This window comes from Podarcis cretensis, assembly GCF_951804945.1.
Source record: "Podarcis cretensis genome assembly, chromosome: 10".
NCBI classification, from domain to species: domain Eukaryota; kingdom Metazoa; phylum Chordata; class Lepidosauria; order Squamata; family Lacertidae; genus Podarcis; species Podarcis cretensis.
The window spans coordinates 48,545,730-48,567,119 of record NC_137179.1 but is presented as its reverse complement, the minus strand read 5'-3'; the positions used below and the strand labels follow the sequence as shown (position 1 = coordinate 48,567,119).

Genomic DNA, 21,390 nt, shown 5'->3' with positions numbered 1-21,390 from the left:
TCACGAGCAGAGGCTGGGTGATCTGTGGATCATTATTGTGGCTTTCACTGTGCAATTAACAAGATAAGTGAGTCCTGGCAGGCGATGGGGCCCCAGGAACTCTAATTGGGAACTACTCCCCTAACCTATGCACCTAACCTACACCTGTTCATTTGAATTCATGGAAAGAACCCCTCTGGGTATAGTGGTAGATATGTTGAATTGTGTGGTGTCTGGGGAAGGTGCCTGTTTCTCTTATGTGTGTTCATTTTATAGAAGGCATGAATGCCTACAGAAGGGTTATAGGGTCATACCTCATCCAGGTTCCCCCCGCCACCTCCAGAACCCAGAAAGTGCAGGTTCATTTATCAAAATGGTACCAGAGAACAATCAGAAAGATAGCAGACGTTCAGGAGGTTCAATGTGGGAAGGGAACAAAAATACGAGAACATTAAAAATAAATGAGAGAGCAAATAAAATGGGCAAGATGGTTTGCCAGGAGACAAGAAGAACAACTGGACAATGAGCACAAGCGGACAATGACATGGACATTTTGCAGACTGAGTAACAGAGAAAATGGAGATGACTTGATGAGGCAAGTGGCCTTCATACATTGATTCAGTGCGGTGGGATCCTATGTTGCAGAGGCATCCCCATGGACAACATAGCCATGAGAGCAGGATCAAATGGGCCTTGTACATGGAAGTGGTACTTGATATGATTGGCTCTACTTCCATGGGCATGTCAGTCACATGCACACTCCTACATTCTGGAATTGCACCGTGCTGAAGTGGCTGCCTTTGCTTCTGGGCAAGTGTGTGAATGGCACCTACATAGTGACAGACTCTCTGATAAATTTATCTAATTGGGTTTAATGGCCATGTAAGCTAATGACCACCACCGCTATATTTTATGGCGATAATGAATTTGTAAGTTAATTGGGTGATGTGTGACAAAGGACTCCCTTTTGTCTAGCTGACTTTGTAAAGAGTTTCTAAAACATTAGGAGAGAGGACTAACCAAATATGCAGCAAGGCATCCTTCCTCACTGGGATCGATACCTTCCACTGAGCTGGGATTACTTAATGTCCCTACAATACATAATGTCCCTACAAGAAGAATTACAGTTACTGATGACTCAATTGCTTGCTATTTAGAATCTGGCTTCTGTTCTTAATCTCCATGCTTTGATCCGGCAGTCATAGATCTTCAACAGATTTGACTTCTGAATGAGCTAATGAATTCGGCCCTACATCTTACTGGATTTTTGAGTTTGTGATCCAGCCCTAGTTTTAGAATCATAGAATCATAGAGTTGGAAGAGACCACAAGGGCCACCAAGTCCAACCCCCTGCCAAGCAGGAAACACCATCAGAGCACTCCTGACATATGGTTGTCAAGCCTCTGCTTAAAGACCTCCAAAGAAGGAGACTCCACCACACTCCTTGGCAGCAAATTCCACTGTCAAACAGCTCTTACTGTCAGGAAGTTCTTCCTAATGTTTAGGTGGAATCTTCTTTCTTGTAGTTTGGATCCATTGCTCCGTGTCCGCTTCTCTGGAGCAGCAGAAAACAACCTTTCTCCCTCCTCTATGTGACATCCTTTTATATATTTGAACATGGCTATCATATCACCCCTTAACCTCCTCTTCTCCAGGCTAAACATGCCCAGCTCCCTTAGCCGTTCCTTTTTATAAATCTTTGAGTGAAGCTTGGTTTTGGTTCCATACCTTTAGACTTTGGGTTCCAGATCCTGTATTGGTTCCTTGTGCTGAGTGTAGAATAGTTTTTGCTGATCTGATCTAGACCCTGACTTTTTTTCATTCTGCTAATTACCCTTCCAAAATATGAGATTAAAATGCCATGGCCATACTATCAAGGGGCACCAACCTTTAGGAGGCTGTGGGCACATTTGTCATCTGGAGAAACTGCCAGGGGCACCACCCACACCATAAACTATTCTTTTGGCCACAATATAAAGCTGCTTTCAATCCAAATATCAGGTGGGAGAAGGAATCCTGTGGGCACCAGAAATGGGCTCTGTGGCTACATGTGTATCAAGGGATGCCTTGATGTGACAGCAAAATATCTGATTATTCCCCCTAACCTGAAAATACTTGCTTAATTTGAAAGACGTTCGCTGTGGACTACATAATTCTGTATCGATTTGCAAAAGACAATTGTCGTGAATAAATCTCCCCTGAAGAATATTCATGAAGACATTAAATTTCAAGTGAAAGTTGAAAACCTGCAACTTATGCACTGACATATTTATGAAAAGAACCTGGCTCTAAATTATGCTAATTTAATTCAGAAGAAATATTTGTATGTGACCCCTGTGTCCCATCAAGCCTAGCCAACACAGCTGGAACTGCTTCCACAACTCTTTGCTTTCTACGGAGCCAGAATAATTCATAATAGTAGTTCGGTAATAGAATGCTTAATTAGGCAAAACTCCGTAATTGTCTTACTGATAATTTTTTTTAGAAAACACCAGAAAAGGCAATAATTTAATAGAATAAAATCATTTTCTCCATGTGTGGTATTCAGCTCTACGAACAGACCCTGTACATGTTTTCTCACCAGCACTGCATGAAGCACATGAAAAGGTATAAATCTGAAATGTGTAAGAATTCTGCTGACTATGGATTGATATACACATGCTAAATTAGAATGTAGCCCTTCCAGTTGGTTGCACTTCTTTAACTAATAAGCACTTAGTAGCTGCCCACTTGCTAGAAGTACTTTTGGATTTTTAGACTAATTGTTTATAAAGTGATTCTTTAAAAAAAAATGTTGACAATGCCATTTGAATTTTATTTCACCTCTTTTATTCCCTAGAAACAATTTGCTTAGATCGTGCTTGCCTTGGCAACAAAAACTATTAGAAAAGCTTCAGTGCACTATTCTCAGCCCATAAGACAGGGCAGGCTTCCTCAACCACTGCCCTCCGGATATTTTTGGCCTACAACTCCCAGGATCCCTAGCTACCAGGACCAGTGGTCAGGGATGATGGGAATTGTAGTCTCAAAACATCTGGAGGGCCAAGGTTGAGGAAGCCTGGAGTAGGGTCTAAACTAAGACTAAACGACTAAACAACAACAACAGTTCTTTAGTTTGCGGCGCGTGTGTACAGGCAACCTTGAATGAATCAGATATGCCTTGCCAGCTTTGAAAGAGCAAGCAGTTTGGCATGCATTGGATAAACTTCAGAACCTTAATTTTATTCCTTTTATTTATTAGAGTTACATGCCATCCTTCATCACAAGATCTCAGGATGGTTCACGGCATAAAAACACAAGGTAACAGCACAAAAAATAGTGTGTGTTTTTAAAAAACAAATAGCCCCTACCCCTTACAAACACATTTAAAAAGGCTGTAGGATAGTAATCTGTCGAAGGCCTGGTTTAAGAGGAACATTTTCACCTGGCGGCAGGTGAACCTCCCTGGGGAGAGCACTCCACAAATAGGAAGCCACTGAAGCAAAGGCCCGTTCTCATGTCACAACCCTCTGGACCTCACATGGAGGAGGCACACAAAGAAGGGCCTCAGACGAGTAACACAGAGTCCAGGTCGGTTAAAATGGGGAGAGACTCTACATTTGGCATAGTCCCAAACAAGTTTTCTCTAACCAGAAGAGATTAGAAATGCATGCCACCCACAGATACCTCCAGTGCACCCCCAGGGTGGACAATGAGGCCATACCCAGATTAGAATCATAATATAGAAGTATTTTGCCTGCCTCAGTCTCTTATAAAAATCATTTTAGGTCGGGAGGTTCATCATATCTGGGGCTACAAATACTGGTGTGTCTGCACTGCTAAAACAACTTCATCATGGACTTAGGAACTTCCATAAACTTCTCCATTGACATGTAGGCAGAAATGTAAACTAGTGAGAATATGTTCTTGTAAAATAAGCGTAGTTAAAAGAATGTTGCCAGGTAATCATTGCTGGTTTTTCTAAGAAATGTCTCCGAAGTCAGTAGCAATTATGACAATTGCTTTTTTGAAATGGAAACAATTTGCTTGTTAGTGCCATCCTGGTTTGCACTAGATATGAACTGTCAAAATTTAAAGCAATAAATAACCATTACCTACCATAAACTCCGTGGGACTGAGCAGAGTAAATTCTTCCAGGGCTGACAAACTCTTTAAATTGTATTTTAATTTTAAACTGGATAACTTTTCTTTCTGGAAAGCATTACTTTTTATGTGCCAGTCAAAAAAACCCACACTACATTGAAACACCTTGAGATATTTTTGCAGAGTTTGCATGGTTATTGCTTGCTTGAGATTGGAAGAGAAATGTGAAGAAAAGTTAATATCGACCAACACTTATTTTTGATAAAGAATTGGTCTATTCAGTGTCTGTGTATATACCCCAGTCCATTGTAGATTTGTGTGCACATAGGCCCAGACAGTTAATCTATTAAGTCAGGCATCCCCAAACTCAGCCCTCCAGATGTTTTGGAACTACAGTTCCCATCATCCCTGACCACTGGTCTTGTTAGCTAGGGATGATGGGAGTTGTAGTCCCAAAACATCTGGAGGGCCGAGTTTGGGGATGCCTGTATTAAGGAAATTAAGGAAATGGACAAAACTTAGTGTAGTCCCTTATCTCCACTCCAGAATAGATGACCACTGCTATCTTTAATTAGCCACATGAAGTTCTTTATTCATGTACCCTTCTAAATTTTGCATAAAAAATGAGATTGATCTGTACAGTCGACACTCGGGTTGCGAACATGATCCATGCGGGAGGCGCGTTCGCAACCCAAAGCATTCGCAACCTGCAGCGCCATGTCTGCGCATGCGCGGGTCGCGATTTGGCACTTCTGCGCATGTGCAAAGCACAATTTAGCACTTCTGCACATGCACGAGTGCCGAAGCCCAGAAGTAACCCATTCTGGTACTTCTGGGTTCGGCACAGTGCACAACCCGGAAACGCATAACCTGAAGCGCCTGTAACCCGAAGTATGACTGTATCTGAAAACTGGATTGCCATTACAATATGTATTGTAAATCATTTTTGAGATACCTCATAGGAAGCAACTCATCAATGAAACAAATATATAATAATAATACTGCACATGCTAAAGCATCATTGATAATTGACTGGTTCTCTACTTAATGGGATTATCATTTAAGGGATTATCATGTCCATAAAATGGGAAATAGAAATGGGGCTTAGAAAAAACACTGTTTTCTAAACAAAGAAATATCTCCTCCCCCACCCACCCAAATGGGACATGGTGACATGACTATCAATCTTATGCAATCAACTTCAAATAGATTACAATCAATGTATGGAGGAGCAAGCAGGATTGTGATGGCACACCCCACCTCTGACTTCCATTTGTGGACCCTAATTTGTGTGTACATCCCACATGCATACAACTTGTATGTACACAAGTTCTGTTCAGAAGGTCCAAATGACCAGCTGGTGCAATCCTCCTCCTCCTACATTCATCAGTTGTGCCCTCTTTGCTCTAATTTGCACAGAGCTTTCGGGTCATGTGCATCAGAGAAAAGAGGGCCATGCTCCATCACTTTGGAGCTGAAGAACTAAACCTGGCACCATATGGAGGCAAAGCAGATACCCTGCCACAGGTATAAGGCCCTTCTCCCAATCCCTGGATGGCCATTCCAGAGAATCAGGGACAGGGTCAACCCATGGTGTACCACTACCTCCCATACTTTATCCGCTTTAGGATGTCATGATCAATAGTACCAAATACTGCCAAGGGGGACTATATGCCTACTGTCTACCTCAGGAAGACCATCGCCCAGTTGTCTCAACCAAGGCTATTTCAGTCCTGATAACCCACTTTGTCTAACAGAAGCTTGAGCAGGCTGTGGCCATGCAGCTCCATCTTGCAATTGTAAGGTGCCATGTAAACAGATGTATGTATAAACATACATCTTTAAGCATACAGATATTCCCAAAATGAATGCTGATTTAGCACAATTTTTGCCCACACTAGGCATTTTTCTTCCTTGGAATAATGCTCCCAGTCAGTCAGGGATCACACAGTGAGTACGTATGCATAAACATACAAACAGATATGTGCAGTTCCTCTGAAATACAGTGATTTGCTTTAAAAGAAATTTGCCCACTTGTCAGAATTCTGAACACATTTGTCACCAAACTGGAATACAGTGGTACCTCAGGTTACATACACTTCAGGTTACATACGCTTCAGGTTACAGACTGTGCTAACCCAAAAATATTACCTCAGGTTAAGAACTTTGCTTCAGGATGAAAGCAGAAATCGTGTTCCGGCGGCACAGCAGCAGCAGGAGGCCCCATTAGCTAAAGTGGTGCTTCAGGTTAAGAACAGTTTCAGGTTAAGAACGGACCTCCGGAACGAATTAAGTTCTTAACCTGAGGTACCATTGTATTCTCTAGCTGCACTTCACAAAAAGCAACAACAACGATAACGCTGAATTACGCCAAAGTTTCTAGCAAATGCTCAGATGAAGGTCTGAGTTCTATAATAAGGAGAGCAGCAAAAATATTTATGTAATGCTGTCCGCATGTTTTATAGGCATAATACAAATTAGAATTAACAGGGTTAGTCTAACACTTCTGCGTCAGCCTCAGGAATCCTTTCACAGTGATGAGCAAAGTCACCCAAAGACAAATCATTGAAGATCTGCATAGCAATTGGCAAGGATGTTCACATTGCTTCTGATACCTTCATTTTCATGGGACTAACATTTCCTCCTGCTCAGTGAGTTTATATCATACTAATTATATGAAAGCTTTTCAGAATCATTCTCTCCAGCCATAATGTTTGATCAATACCATTTAACCTTAGTTCAACTAAATTTAGCCCAAGGTCTCTCACTTATCAATTTCAAACATAGATTCCACCCCCAACATTACCCTCACAGCAAATCTTATGAGTTTACTTGAACTGACATGATTTGTTTCCAGGACATTCAAGGTTAGGCTTAAATACTACAGCAACAGAAAGTGAAATGTACCCTTTTAGATTTCAAAAGTCTACAACAGTGACCATTTGCTCTACCCTCAGTTGACAGACCACAATACTTCTGGCGGTTCAAAAACATGTCCTTCAGCCAGCAATCTGAGACCTGTGCTACAAAGCTATGTAACCACAGTTATTAGGTTAAAATGTGAGGAAGATATAGAGCCAGCATGTGTGTTGGGGCAAATGTTTTGATCTTGATCTGTATTTAATTATCTGCGTTCTAGTAAGAACACACCTTGGAAATGCTAATTCACCTGACAGAGGAAAGGATTGCATGTTTGAACAGCTATATCTAAGGAGCCTGTAAGTCATCTCAGCAACTGTCTTGACCTGGAACTAAAAAGATTGTAATGTCAATGCCAGTCAAAGTTCCCTGGGGAGGGCATTCTGGTGATGGGACACTGCCACATAAAGGCCTTCTCCTTCATACATTAACGAAATTCTCCCATAATGGTACTCAGAGAAGTTGCCTCCCCTGAAGATCCTAATGCCAAGGTATGGGGAAGGCATTCCTTCTGGTACTTGAGTCCCAAGGCATTTAATAGTTTAAAAGATAAACAGAAACTCATTGAACTGGGCTTGGAAGCAATTAGACAGCCAATGTAATTATTTCAGAATTTGTAATGTGGCTCTACCTAGTTAACATGGTCAGAAATCTAGCCACTGAGTTCTGAACTAATAAAAGCTTCCAAGTCATCTTCATGGGTGGCACCATGTATAATATATTATTTAAATCCAGTCAGGAAGTTACCAGAGCATGGATCGCGTACGAAGATTGACTGATCATTAAGAATGGGTTTCTTGGGCCACCACAATCTACAACTATTTCTGACATTATACTTCTTTTTTCCACTTCTTTCAAGCTTTTTTTTTCCAGTGTCATATCTTGATAGCAAAATAGTTGGCTTGTGTGAGCTGGTTCCTCAAAAGTGCTAGAAAAATCACTCACCTTTTCCCCCACACTCCCTAAGTCCTATTAGCATGTTATGGAAATATAATTTGCCTCAGGCAAACTTTGTCTTCAGGCAGCTTTGTTACTTGCTATATTTAAATGATTCCCATATTTTTTCTTTTTCAGATTTCTAGCATTTTCAACCTGCAACACAGATGGAATTGGATAGCGAGCCCAATTTGTTTTATATTGTGTTGTGTTTGCAATTTATCCAAAAGCGTACGGGATGGGATCTCATTGAATTGGAGATTTTTTAACCACAGATATAACTCAAAGGGTACTTTCATACAGCATTAAAGAAGCCCAAGACAGCTATGCATGACACACTGTGGGTCAATTATTTTCCACCTGAAAGCACTTTGTAAACAAGCGGAATAAATGTACAAAGACAACTGAGTATAATCAAAGGACAAGAGCAGTAGGAACAACTGTATTTAAACTAATTTTAAAGACTGTAGGGCACAATGACACCTATTATTTATTTATTTATTTATTTATTTATTTATTTATTTATTTATTTAATTCCTTCATTTATATATCCTGCCTTTATCCCAAATGGAGATTCACCTAGGCCAGAAAGATCAATAAATACAAGTTTTAAAAAATAATTAAAAGTAGTGCCAAAAATAAAAATCCAGCATAGCAAGTAGGGAGATGCAAAGGGAATAATTATTTGTTGCATTACTACAGAGCTGCCTGCCCATCAGACGATGTGGTTAGCATGCCCAAAAGTCATGGGTAATAGGAGTTGCAGCCCACAACATCTAGAGAACACTTGGATAGTGCTGCGGTACTGAATAATTCAAAAGCAGTCTACAGATGTTAGAAGTGAAAACACTATCTGGAAAGAAAGTCAAGGTGATCTGGTGCTCTAAAGCACCTTGGCACAGGTTTAACATCTAAGGGGCAAAGCAAATGTGGATATACACGAAAAGGGCTGTGGTCTTCTACTTGTAAGTGTAAATAGCAACCACAGGGAGCAGGAGATGATTCAAACTGTGACTGTGATGTTGGAGGAGGAGGAATTTATTGCTTTATCCCTGTGCTGGTTTACCCATGAACATCACCACCCATGAAAGCTCCATTCAGCAAGTCTAATTCTATGCACACTCCTATGCACATTTATGTACACACTGAATTCTGTGGGCTTAATCCTGAATAAATGAAGCCAGAATTGCCCTACTAAATTAAAAAGGTAAAGGTAAAGGATCCCTGACAGTTAAGTCCAGTTGCAGATGACTCTGGGGTTGCGGCACTCATCTCGCTTTACAGGCCGAGGGAGCCGGTGTTTGTCCGCAGACAGTTTTTCTGGGTCATGTGGCCAGCATGACTAAGCTGCTTCTGCCACAACTGAACACCGAGACCAGAGCAGTGCACAGAAACAGCGTATACCTTACCGCCGGAGCGGTACCTATTTATCTACTTGCACTTTTTGCTTTTGAACTGCTAGGGTGGCAAGAGCTGGAACCGAGCAACAGGAGCTCACCCTGTTGTGGGGATTCGAACCACCGACCTTCTGATCAGCAAGCCCAAGAGGCTCAGTGGTTTAGACCACAGTGCCATAGTCAATTTCTTGCAGGACAGCATCAAAATGGCATGCCATAACAAATATTCAGATGTAAGTACCTATATCCCCTTATTCATGGATCATGTCAATCTAAGAAAGATACCAACTAATAAAAACAGTATCTAGGCAATTTTATAACACTGCAGTCTAGCACTTCTGCTAATACTCCCAAGTAGGTGTGTTTAGGATTGCAGCCTAAGTCCCTGAATAGTTTTGTTTAGGTTCCCTATATATATATAATTAGACTTTATATATTAGTTCTCCTGCTCATGCTGCCTATAACACAATCAGCCAAGGCTCCCAAAATCACCACAGTGGCATTGCAGTTCAAAAGACACCACAGAGGGATTCTTTTGCTCTGGTACTGGAAGTAAATTCCACTCCCTGAACTGAAGCAAGAGCAGCCCCAAGTGATGGTCATTCAGAGCAGAAGGGAAACTATGCAACATTCTCTGTTGTTTCAGGACTAGCTGAGCTGCTCAGCCAACCACCTTTCTACCTCCTGGCTTCTGCTACATCACTGTATCGCCTCCCCACTTCCAGGCTGTCCTGTCTGGTTCCCAACCAGGATGCAACTTAAAGGGACAGCATGCAGTTTGCCATGACACTGCCTCCACAAAGTACATCTTCTAATAAATAATAATAAACCTTTATTTATATCCCACCCTCCCCGGCTGAAGTCGGGCTCAGGGAGGCTAGCATCAAATACAGTGGTACCTCGGGTTAAGAACTTAATTCATGCTGGAGGTCCATTCTTAACCTGAAACTGTTCTTAACCTGAGGTACCACTTTAGCTAATGGGGCCTGCCACCACACCGCCAACGCCGCGCGATTTCTGTTCTCATCCTGAAGCAAAGTTCTTAACTCGAGGTACTATTTCTGGGTTAGTAGAGTCTGTAACCTGAAGTGTCTGTAACCTGAAGCGTTTGTAACCCGAGGTACCACTGTATATAACATTGGTATAAAATCAAATAATAATTAAATTACTTCCTAAAAACAGGTCAGAATCAAATTAAAGTCTAATTAGATGGTTTCCCGCAGGGTTAGGGTTGGAAACAGTAAATGCTCATCAGCTCAACTGTTTTCACTGATCTTATATGGGCCTGTGAGAATGCTGGGAGGCCTCTTTCATACTTGTTCTTACAATTGCCCTGGTGTATATTCCATCTTTAACTATTGCAGACTTCCAAGTGCAGGAAATCCTAGAGCTAACTATCAAGTGGACATGACTAGAAGACCACTTATAGCAGAATTTGTTTGTTTGTTTGTTTGTTTAAATGCACATGCTACTATTCATTGCTGAAATGGGCTCTCAGTGGCTTATGACAAAAGTCATAAAAACAATTAAAGAGCAACATAACCAATAAGCATGCCAGCATTAATAATATTCATTATAGTGCAGTTGTACATAACATCATGGTCACCCTTGGATCAACCGTCAAGTCAAATATGCCAGGGAGAGTAAACATGACAATACGCTAAGTCACACTGAAGCAAAGGCAATTTGTGAAACTCATCAAAACTATCAACTGAGGCATTGAAATGGGGCTCAGTCCCTTTTCACAGCTTAACAATAATAACACACTAAAACCATTTTCTGATTAAATAAGTATTATACAAGGTTAACAGAAAATCTTGATTGGAATTGCCAGCCTCATCGATTAGGTTTAATTTACAATGCAAGCTGAGTAAAGCCTAATTTTATTTAACTTACGTTGTCAATTGTAATTTCCCTCATCGGTAAAAGGTCTTTCATTTTCTTATTCTGTATGATTCTATTTTTAGGTAGTCAATGCTGTCAACCAAAAGAGAGTCTTCCAAAGGATTTTGCTCAAAATTGTTTTGTTACTACAAAAGCCCCATCCTTACTGGGAAAATGTGCTTTCAAAGAAAAAACGACAGATGCTTGAAAAAATGGCACAATGGAACCTCAGATCTGCTGATTCCAGGTTAACAAAAAAGATACTGTGCTAAAAGCATCTGGTGCTTGATTCTGTTGGAGGTCAACAAATAATTCTACATAAAACACCCACATGCTCACAAAAACAAAGCACTTAAGAGGTCACAATGAATGCTGGCAAATCACTTGGGCTCTCCATTTTATTTACTTGGTCTTCCTTTTTCTTTCTGAAATTTCATGCAAACCGAACTAGAATTCTTTGATACAAAGCCTAAATCAACTTAACTCCCCACGTATATTCAAATCTGAAAAGGACAAAGTAGAACAGCAAAATATAGACAAATCTGACATCTTTGGAGAGACAGCCATTTCTTCTCTTCAGAATTGATTTGGAATTGTGTCCTGGACTTGGTACTACTGGCAACCGGGGACCAAATCTAGCCTCTATGAACTTCCCATGTGGACCCAGTATACCTCTTTTTGCAACAAATAATAACTTCTCTCACAGCATGTACACACAGATGGTGAAGGTGATGGTGATGATGCACCTCAGCAATGTTCTCCCAAACTGAGACCAAGACATAGGACTCTTAAACTTTCCTTCCTGCAGTATGAGCAGAAAGAGTAGCACCCCCATAGTTTGCGCCTCTTGTCTTTGTCCATGGAGTTTTCTTGGCAGGGATACTGGAGTGACTTGCCGGTTCCTGCTCCAGGTGGATCACGTTTGGTCAAAACTCTCCACTATGACCTGTCCATCTTAGGTGGCCCTGCATGGCATAGCTCATAGCTTCTCTGAGTTATTCAAGCCCCTTTGCCACAGCAAGGCAGTGATCCATGAAGGGGATCACTGCCTCTTTTGAATTATGGTGTTGGAGGAGACTCAAGAGTCCCGTGGACTGCAAGAAGATCAAACCTCTCCATTCTTAAGGAAATCAGCCCTGAGTGCTCACACTGGAAGGACAGATCCTGAAGCTGAGGCTCCAATACTTTGGGCACCTCATGAGAAGAGAAGACTCCCTGGAAAAGACCCTGATGTTGGGAAAGATGGAGGGCACAAGGAGAAGGGGACGACAGAGGGCGAGATGGTTGGACAGTGTTCTTGAAGCTACCAGCATGAGTTTGACCAAACTGCGGGAGGCAGTGGACGACAGGAGTGCCTGGCATGCTCTGGTCCATGCGGTCACGAAGAGTCAGACACGACTAAACGACTAAACAACAACAACAAGTTTGCGCCTCTGCTGCTTATGGGCACAAACAGCTCAAGGTGTTGGGGAACAGTACTGAACTGCTCAAGTTCCCAAAGCAAAGACTTTATTGTTGTTGTATTTATTGTTGTGATGGGTGGGAATTAAAGTGCTCTTTACTTGTGCCTTGGCTTGTGCAGGGGTGAGTCAAGGGATGGAGCCCACTTGCTGACATATCAGTCCTCAGTGGGAAAGATGGCATGGGTATGGATTATCTCAAGGACTCTACTTAAGCCCGCCACATTCACAATCAGTTTAAATGTTTTTTTTCCCTGATACATTTGGAACACAGAAAGAAGAATCCACCTTACACCAGATGAGACCACTGCTTGGACCTTCCCATTGGCATCTTTAATTGAAGATGCTTAATTTGGATGGGCACCCGAGTATCTTCCAGATATGCAAGAAACCTAAATTAGAAACTGTTCAAGATTGGGAAGGTACATAAACACGTAAGATAAATGAAGATAACCCCACTCAGTTACCAATATGCCTGATGAGCATTTACTGTTCCCAACCCTAATCCTCCGGAAAGCCATCTAATTAGATTTTAATTTGATCCTGACTTGTTTTTAGGAGGTAATTTAATTATTGTTTGATTTTATTCCAATGTTATACATTTTATGTTAGCCGCCCTGAGCCCGGTTTTGGCCAGGGAGGGCGGGAAACAAATAAAAGTTTATTATTATTATTATTATTATTATTATTATTATTATTATTATTATTACTATTTCCAGGCTTTTCTGAGTAGAGTGATCAGAAGTCATGAAATCTGGAAAGAAAAGACAGGGTTTGAAACAATTTTAGAAAAATTTAAGATGTACTAATCTTAAATTAGTACATCTAAGATGTCCTAATTTTAGATGTATCTAAGATGTACTAATTTTATCATTAAAACACATAGAAATATAGTACATAGGTATGTGTTGAAATGGAACGAAGACATGAATACCGAAATTTCATGTGAAATCTGGTGATTTTTGTTCCAAAAAGGTTCAGATTTCTCAGTAGCAATGAGGTATGAATAAAATTTTATCAAAATGATGACTCAACAGTATGGGACTCAATGGAAAAACAAAATGATGAGTAAAGTGGGAGATCAAAAGTGCTAGATAGCTCATAATGATAATGGCAGCTTTTTCATATGTGGCAAGGATGTAAAAAGACACAACTATTTTGGCAAATAATAACTGAACTGCTCAGGGTAATGTTCAAGTTACAGATAAATGCAGAGCCGCTGTTGTGCCTATTAAATTATACACAAGGAAATGACAGTACATGGAAATATCAAACACAGATTTTCGTACATAGTGACTACTGCAAGGATATTATATGATAAAATGGGGTGAGGGACAAAGCATTAAAGAAACTTGAATTATTTCAGAAAATGTGGGCTAGCAATTATAAATTATAAAGTTATCTGAGATGCTGAATCCTTATCAGATTACTAGAGAGAAAGCAAATGGATCCCAGCCTCTATCTATATCATCATCCATCCATCTATCTTTATGTATGTATGTGCGCGCACACACGCACACACTGTGTGGTACAGATATAAGAATAGATGGTTTGCTGCCATAAATAATCTTTTAGATAAAATTGAATTTGTATTTGTAAATCTATGATTATGTCTATATGTGTTCTTCTATGCATGTGTACAAATCTAAATATATTTAATTAAAAGTTGGAAATCGTGCTAATGAGGGATCAGTGAGCGTGTGAATGGATGTATGTTGTGCATATGTATGTACACGTATTTCAATATCTATATAAGCATAAATAAAATAAGTATTATATAGTTATATATTCTATTCTATTCTATTCTATTCCCCATTGTAGTAGGGGAAATTGTTTTGCAATATTAAGCAAAATTGCATTTAAATATGCATTCTGTATTAGGAAAAAAAATGCATTACAATGCTGAAGAAATTTCTGCAGGACTTAAAAAAAATGATAATAATACTAACAGCTATGGAAATGTGGTGAACCTGAGCTTAAGGTTGGAAAATGAGAAACCAAGAGAGGGAGAGAGCTTTCACCCAATCCTTAGTGGCCAGAGGGTCACATTTGTTCCCTGGAGCCTGAGGTTTCCCAACACTCTTTTAGAGATTGACATGGCATTTGAACTGTGCCCTGAGTACGATAGGTTTAGCTACGCTGAAGGGAAGGCAATGTGAAGAAGAGACTTGCTGTGGCAATAGATGGAGTCAATTTTATGACTTAACATCCTCCTTAGGGAATCAAATGTGTACGGATGAATACTTATTATGGCAGTCATTATTTATCATTTCCAAATCTAATATAAGCTGTTTGTTCAGACACAAAATTCAGAATGAAAATGTTTCACTCTCTGAAGTGCTGACACTGTGTTTATCAGGATTTCAATAAACAAACACGGCTTTCAATACCTCTCTATGCAGCTGACATTTCCAGCAAAGATATAGTTCTTTATGGGATCACGGTTGTTGTTGGGAAAAGATGACAGTCAGATTAAAGGCTTTCCAATGAAAACTTGAGTTTTATGTCAAGATGAAAGTGGGGAGGGGGGAGTCTGTTTTATTTCAGGCCAGCCATATTAATCTAGGTGTATTATTAGGAATGAAGCAAACCCCAGAAATAGTTGCAGTCTTTCAAGGCTGTAACATAACCATTTATTATGTTTTCCCCTTTGGATACATTTAGCAAGTGCAGCTTAAAGGTAAAGGTAAAGGTACCCCTGCCCGTACGGGCCAGTCTTGACAGACTCTGGGGTTGTGCGCCCATCTCACTTAAGAGGCCAAGGGCCAGCGCTGTCCGGAGACACTTCCGGGTCACGTGGCCAGCGTGACAAAGCTGCATCTGGCGAGCCAGAGCTGCACACGGAAACGCTGTTTACCTTCCCGCTGGTAAGCGGTCCCTATTTATCTACTTGCACCCAGGGGTGCTTTCGAACTGCTAGGTTGGCAGGCGCTGGGACCGAGCAGCGGGAGCGCACCCCGCCGCAGGGATTCGAACCGCCGACCTTTCGATCGGCAAGTCCTAGGCGCTGAGGCTTTAACCCACAGCGCCACCTGCAGCTTGCCTCCATTCAATTAATAGTACTGTATTTTTAAAAAAAAAATGGGAGAAAAATAACTCAATCCAGGTATTAGAGCTTCAGGTTCTGGCGTTTCCACAAAATATGAAATAAAAACGATGGCAGACTTCTTTTGAAAAACAATACTCACATTCTACTCATATAGAAGTTTAATATGCTTTCATGGGAGAACGGCCTTTTGTGTTTCCAGGAATATAAGAAAGGATTTGCGAGCAACTTCCATACCCACTTTCCATGCTCAAAATGCGCCAGCATCAAATGCAAGAGATGCTATTATTTGTTCCATTGAACAAAAGGTTGGAATGCACTCAGGTTGTTGAATTCATGCTGGATTTTAGAGTGGTGCTTCTTGCAAAGTCTCCTTTATTTCTCAGGGCCCTAAGTAGCCAATCAAGAGCTTATACGTTGTATAGAGCATGCTGCATCATGCCAAAGGACCATCTAATGCAATATCCTGTTCTTACAGTGGCCAGTCAGATAGCTATGGGAAGCCTGTTCATTCCCCCCCCCCCCGCCCCTCAAGGGCTGGTCTTAACCAGCCTCCATAAACACATTCCTATCTTTTTGGGGGTCCTGTCCTTGCAAATGTAAAGCTGTGGAAAATTCTACAGTAATCAAGTCCCACAGTGGTCTGAAGCAGATAGCAACAGCAGGCCACTCAAAGGTTTTAAACCAGAATAAAGAAACTTATCCATGTCAGACATGTCTTTCAGAACCATGGACAAGTCCATGCAAGGGATCAGGCAACTTGGTCTTAACTTAACCATTATAGCAGCCTTTTTCAACCTTGGGTCCTGAGATGTTGTTGAACTACAACTCCCATCACCCCTAGCTATCAAGGCCAGAGCTCAGGGATGATGGGAGTTGTAGTACAACAACATCTGGGGACCCACAGGTTGAGAACCACGGCTTTATAGGAACAGACTACATTTCCTAGGTCTCACTACCTTGCTGGAGAACAGACTTAATAGGAAAGCACTCTTTCCTGGATCCTGGCACTCTGTTGCCTCTCCATCATCTCACATCAGAGAAGCGGCCAGTGATAGTGGGTGAGCTTGAGAAAGAAGGGGGTCTTTGAAGCTGCCCCCTCAGCGATTGCAGTCACTGGATGTCCCAGATCAGGGGTCTCCAGCACATGAGGTCCTTTGTTGCTGATTTTAGTCTCAGTGTCCATGTTACTCAGAGACAGTGTAAAAAAATAATTTTAGAGACAAAAATTTTGAAAGACACATTTTGGTAGTGCCAATTGACCTTGCCTAATAATGAGACATAATTTTCAGCAGCTAGAACCACTTGGATCATTTCTTTTGAAGAGTCATAGCATGCAGCTGCTGCAACAGAACCATCGCCTACACAGCCATGTGTGCTGAAGGTAACACCGTATAACTCCAGTATCTCCTTTTAGCATTATCCATTTTGAGAAAATGAATCCACCTACATTTTCTATGCCACCTGCTGTTAGTGTTGCTGCTATCAGAACACGCATAGCTGCCACGGTCAACAAAGTTCTTAAGCACCAATGGGACTGACTCTGCATCTGATTTCCTTATAGCCTTATGAAAACGATGTCTGTAGCAATGCTGCTGAGCCCCCTACTGCTGAACAATTTCCACCTGATAAAATTCTCCATACCATTTGGCAAGATCATATAGACAACCAAGCTGTGAGACATCTCACAGAGCAGTTTGGAACTAATTCAAACAGATATTGCAATAGTGCTTCTATCTGAAGAACAGAGACAACTGCGAGCCCAAACTGAGGCCCACCCATGGAGGTTCAGACCCAATAATACAGCATCCCATTTCAAAGTCCTGTTTAGGGGCTCCACTCATGCAACAGGAAGGGTGGAGCAGCTGCACTTACTACAAAAGCCCTCTTGGTACAACATCTCCATAGACCAAGTCCTGAGCTTCCTGCTGTTCAGCACTAACCACAGCTCTATTAAGAATATCGCTTCCATAGGTAGGCTGCACACATGAGAGAAGAGCAAGACTGCCTGCAAACCCTATTGATGACATCACACACTTCTCTTCTGAAAAGAGAAGTCTATGTGCATGTGACTGCACACAACTAAATTGCTACGCAGTCAGGAACCCTGGTCACAAAGTTCCTTGACGAATGTTATTTCCTGGTTGGAAGCTAGAGCTCTCAGTCAGAAAACTACCCTCCTCTCTCCACTTCTACTCTGTCCTTATACAGTCAGCTTGGAAAATGTAATGGTTTTAAAGAGACAGACAATCTGAGCCCAAGTTCTTTGGGGCCTCCAAGAGCTTCAGAATGCCTTGGAGAACACCTGCTTCACCTTGCATCTTGAATCTCTCCAAATCAGCATTATTCAGCTTAAAATTCATACCCCTACAATATGCACGTGGTCCCACTCTCTCACCATGAGTTTAGCCTACACAGGGAGGCAAACTTCTGACAGTACTATTGATGTTTCTTTGATGTTTCTTATCCCAAACATCCCCAAACCTGGGATGACAATCATCCTTCACTGGGCAACCCACTGAGAAGCAACCATGAAGGAGAGGAAAAGGAGAGGCAACTGACAGTAAGTATGTTTGCATACAGTTCCAAGTAAGCAACTTGCAAGTGGCACTTTGCCCAAAAGATGCCAAAGTGAAGTGTATTGGCAGAAACTCCTTAACAGTTTGTTCTTATTGCTTCTAGGTCCCTTAACACAAATATAGATTAGGAAGCTCTGCAGCTGAAATGAAAGACAATTCATTGTGCCCCTTCTTCAGAGTGATTTTTAAAAAATACTTAAAAACTATAACAATTATATTATTACTAAAAACTCAGGTATTTGTTTTAACAGTCCCATGAGAAATGAGGACAAACTGTTAATGTTTATTGAAGTGCTGCTAAGTGCTACCTAACACTTAAGCAGTGCTGAAGGACTGGCACTTGTGCTATATTAATCATATTATGTCAATCATGGGTAACATATGGTATTATAATTTCACCAAGCTTGTTTACAAAAGATGTGAGCAGGTGCTATTGGTTGAATGCCAAATGTTTGCGTGCTTTACCAAAATGTTCTCTTTCAAAAGTGTTTTTCAGTCAGTCAACAGTCAGAAAAATATTAAATGTTAATGTTTTAAATATTTCATATTTAATAAGGCTGTGTTGGCGGTGGCATTTTTAAGAACAATATTAACTGAAAGTGAAAGATTTCAGTTCTCTATCAAACCCAATAAATTCTCAAAACTGGACGAATGGGCAACTCAATGGTATTTGTGATTCAGCAGAAGTGAATGCAAACTGATGTACACCGAAGCAAAAATTGCCACTTCACATTGCCACTGCAGAGGTCTAAATTGGTTGTTAACCATCCAAGGATATCAGTGAAAATGTCAACTCAGTATCTTCAGCAAAGAAAAAACGCAGATCCAGTTTGAAGATACGTAAGAAAGTGATTGAAAATAAACACATTATCACACCATTAGGACTTATAGTTCTGGGGGGAAATGAAGATTTAAAGGAGGGCAGGAGCTCAACAGTGCTTACTATAAAGAGAGACAGTTAATATCTCAGATTGATAGAACTCTACGGCTACAATCCTGTGCACACTGAGCTCCTGGGAGTAAGGTGCATTGAACACCGCAGGACCTAATCCAGAGTAACATGTATAGGAGAATGTTAGGTAATACATTAAAAACAACCCCCAAAAAAGGACTTCATGTAATTCAAAACATATGGAGTTGATAAATGCTATTATAATTTTTATTATTATTATTATTATTCCTTCTATCAGGAAACTCTGGCTGTCCACTTCCAGAGACAGAATGCTAAACTAGTTGGAAGTAGGAGGAACTAGGAAGGCAATTATTTTGAGGGTGGTTTGGATGCAACCATATATGTTAGAGCATGGTTAGGCAAACTAAGGCCATGGGGCCTTCTAAATCTGGCCTATGGATGGTCCGGGAATCAGCGTGTTTTCACATGAGTAGAATGTGTGCTTTTATTTAAAATGCATCTCAGGGTTATTTGTGGGACATAGGAATTCGTTCATCCCCCCCCCAAAAAAAAAATATAGTCTGGCCCCCCACAAGGTCTGAGGGACAGTGGACCAGTCTCCTGCTGAAAAAGTTTGCTGACCCCTGTGTTAGAGCAACACAACCAATTAAGTAAAAGAGGGAGAGAGAAGAAATCAGAGTTCTTTACCTAATAAACACTGAAGATGACCAAAAGTAATATACCATTATATAATAACTGATGGTAAATGTGATGCCAAAACACAGGCTTTGATAACTTACCAACCATTTCTCTGGTTTATTTCTCATTTCAATGAGATTTTCAGTGAGGCAATAGGACTTGCATACATTTTGTGTTCAGTGTTGGTTGGAAAACTTGCAGTGCGGAGGTGCAAGAGAGAAAAAGGGGCTGAAATACTCAGAGAGCTGGAATGTGCTAGAGAGCATGGATTGATACTGAAGCAGTAGCTAGAAGACCAAAAGGGTCGCAGAAGCTGGAATGAGAGATGCAAATTGATGGTTAGTGAAACAGACTGTAATTGGCATAGCTGGATCTTTATTTAAATTTTATTTGATTTTATGGGATTCAAACTGCAAAGGGTTGTTGTTGTTTTTCAAAAGTATTTTGCTGAGAAACTATTTAACTTGTTGCCTTACTGAAACTTAAAGTAAAACCAAAGTTTGCTTTGGAAAAAATAGAGGCATGGTCTTGTTATTTACCCCATGTTACAGTGCCATACTACTCTGTCCAGTATAGGGAGTAGGTTGGGATACTTCAAGTCAAGAAGCTGATTCGTTTAGGTAGCCAGAGAAAAATGAAGATATTCACTTGGTGGCGGCAGCAAAGCTACAAAGAAGGTGGGGTGAGTCTAGTTTTGTCTGTCTCCCTCCCCTCTTTCTGTAAAGGCAACATCACACCTTCCAAAGCATTAAGCTAAGTGTGCATAATCAGTTGCTAAGTGTGAAGAAGTGTGCATGCACACAAAAGCTCATACCTAGAACTAACTTAGTTGGTCTTTAAGGTGCTACTGGAAGGATTTTTTTTATTTTGTTTTTTCATAAGGACTGTTCAGCAGCAAAGCACAAAATGCACAATATTACATTTTTGGTTCTCAGAATCACTTCATTAAACCCATACTGCATTATAAATTTCTGCATCTTGAATAAAACCAGTCACAAGCCCAAAGGCAAATATTACAGCTTTTGCAGGTTCAAACACCACGATGCCTCAACAGTTAAATCCAAATACCTTTAGATATACAGAGTACAAAAAAAATCACTAATAATAAAACACCACATGTGTTTTTGTAAACAATATGAAGCTACTCCCTTGAGGCAAAGATACAAAGGAGGCAATTTTGCAACAGTGAAACTAAGCAGAGAGGGCAGGAAAGATAAGGAGAAAAATTAATATGGCAGAAAATAAAATCCTAGGTTAAGTGGAGGAGCCGGTGATAATTGCAAACAGCTTATTTTGCACACTATGGTGAAGATATTAGAAGGGCTTACCCAATTAAGCAGTAATATTTTCTATCCCAGAAGGAGCACAGCTGGCCCACATTATTTTTAGCACGTGTAATATTTTGCTTTCTTGAGAATTATGATGAACTGCAGTAAAATGCACAGTGCATACGGCCATTAGCATATGCTCTCTGCTTTCTCTCCTCCCTAGCAAATTCAGATCAACAGAGGAATCT

The 21,390-nt window shown here is 40.7% G+C and overlaps 1 long non-coding RNA gene across 1 annotated transcript in view; it reads right to left on the bottom strand.

Moving 5' to 3' along the window:
- The window catches only part of LOC307226053, a 56,321-nt gene extending 36,247 nt beyond the window's left edge, over positions 1 to 20,074 (bottom strand). Inside the window, exon 1 of the long non-coding RNA XR_013843296.1 lies at positions 19,976 to 20,074. This is a non-coding gene — a long non-coding RNA (uncharacterized lncRNA). The remainder of the gene's footprint in view (positions 1 to 19,975) is intronic.
- Between the last annotated feature and the right edge of the window lie 1,316 nt (positions 20,075 to 21,390).